Source organism: Bos javanicus, chromosome 16, assembly GCF_032452875.1.
Source record: "Bos javanicus breed banteng chromosome 16, ARS-OSU_banteng_1.0, whole genome shotgun sequence".
Classification (NCBI taxonomy): Eukaryota; Metazoa; Chordata; class Mammalia; order Artiodactyla; family Bovidae; genus Bos; species Bos javanicus.
The window spans coordinates 15,122,376-15,124,190 of NC_083883.1; the positions used below are offsets into that span (position 1 = coordinate 15,122,376).

A 1,815-nucleotide genomic window follows, 5' to 3' on the forward strand; every position below is an offset into this window, starting at 1 on the left:
TTTTTCATGTTTTCATACTTTTTAGTTTCTAGTACATTGTATATGAAATCTCTTCATAAATGTTTGTTGAATAAAGGCCTAGGAATATAAACACTTTCAAATAATAAGTCATATGAGCCATAATTTCTTCTCAATTACCTTTTAATTGTACTAGCATGTCTCTGTTGAATTAAAACCTTGAGCATATCTAAATTTAGGCAAATATTTCTTAGCTCATGGAAGGCTCATCATCTTAGGGATGTCTCAGTTTCAAGTACCATAATACCTACCACCTTAAAACTGCTCATAAAATCCACGTAATCCCTTTGTGACTTCTGACCGAAGCAAGAATCGAAAAAGGCATTTCAATGCGCCTTTCCACATTCGCAGGAAAATTATGTCTTCTCCTCTTTCTAAAGAGCTAAGACAGAAGTACAACGTTCGATCCATGCCCATCTGAAAGGATGATGAAGTTCAAGTTGTACGAGGGCACTACAAAGGGCAGCAAATTGGCAAAGTAGTCCAGGTTTACAGGAAGAAATATGTCATCTGCATTGAACGAGTGCAGCAGGAGAAGGCTAATGGCACAACTGTCCATGTGGCCATTCACCCCAGCAAGGTGGTTATCACCAGACTAAAACTGGACAAAGACCACAAAAAGATCCTCGAACGTAAAGCCAAATCTCGCCAAGTAGGAAAGGAAAAGGGCAAATATAAGGAAGAAACAATTGAGAAGATGCAAGAATAAAGTCATCTTGTCTACAGCTTTCATTAAAAACCGTTAAAATGGAAAAAAAAAAAAAAATTCCACATAATGGACTCCCCTGGCAGTCCAGTGATTAAGAACTCCATGCTTCCCATGCAGAGGGTGTGGGTTTGATTCATAGTCAGGCAAGTAAGATCCCACAAGCTGCACAGGCCAAAAAGAAAGGAAAGAAAATCCACTTAAGAAGAGACCTGAAAGTGAAGTCACTCAGTCGTGTCTGACTCTTTGCAATCCCATGGACTGTAGCCTGCCGGGCTCCCCCGTCCATGGGATTTCTCAAGCGAGAATACTGGAGGGGGTTGCCATTTCCTTCTCCAGGGGATCTTTCCTACCCAGGGATCAAACCCTGGTGTCCCACATTGCAGGAAGACTCTTTACCATTTAAAGAGAGCTGGAGTTAGGCATTTTAGTGTTGGGTGAGACAGCTTATCAATACCCTGGCTTTGACTGGACTGCCTTGTGACTCCTTAGCCTTCTCACTGTCTGCGAGGGCATAGGGAAACCATGCAGGGGCCAAAGGCTCACATCCTCAGGCTACAGTGACCAGAACAAAAGAGTTCAGAAGATCAAAGGAAAGAAAAGAATCCTATTTATTCTTCCAAAACGAGAGTAAAGTCTTTCTTGAAAATGCTTGAGCCAAATTTCCCAGGCATATCATTGGCCAGAGTTAGTTCAAATGCCCAACTGGTAAAGGAAAACAGAATCTTTTAAAACCAATTTAAAGCCATGATTTCTTACCTCCAAGTGCATATTGCTGTCAAAACAAAATTGTAAGTAAGAATAAGAAATGTCTGGTAGATAGAAAATTAACCATACTGTCATTGTGTAAAACCCATGATTAAAACTGAAACTCCTGTGTTATTACTTCAGCTTTATATTTATTTGCATATTCAACCTAGCAAAAATTGCAAACAACAGAAAAAAAAAAAAATCAACCAACCATAATACCCAACCAAAGGAGCCAAATAAAATATTGCACTGAATTATTTCTCTACAATGCTTGCATCCTATTTTTCATGTGAGTTGAAATACAGAAACATACACCAATACTGCATATGGTTGTTTATCTG

The 1,815-nt window shown here is 39.3% G+C and overlaps 1 pseudogene; it reads left to right on the forward strand.

Moving 5' to 3' along the window:
• Nucleotides 1-289: 289 nt before the first annotated feature.
• Nucleotides 290-728, forward strand: LOC133228280 (large ribosomal subunit protein uL24-like; annotated as a pseudogene).
• The last annotated feature ends 1,087 nt before the right edge of the window (nucleotides 729-1,815 follow it).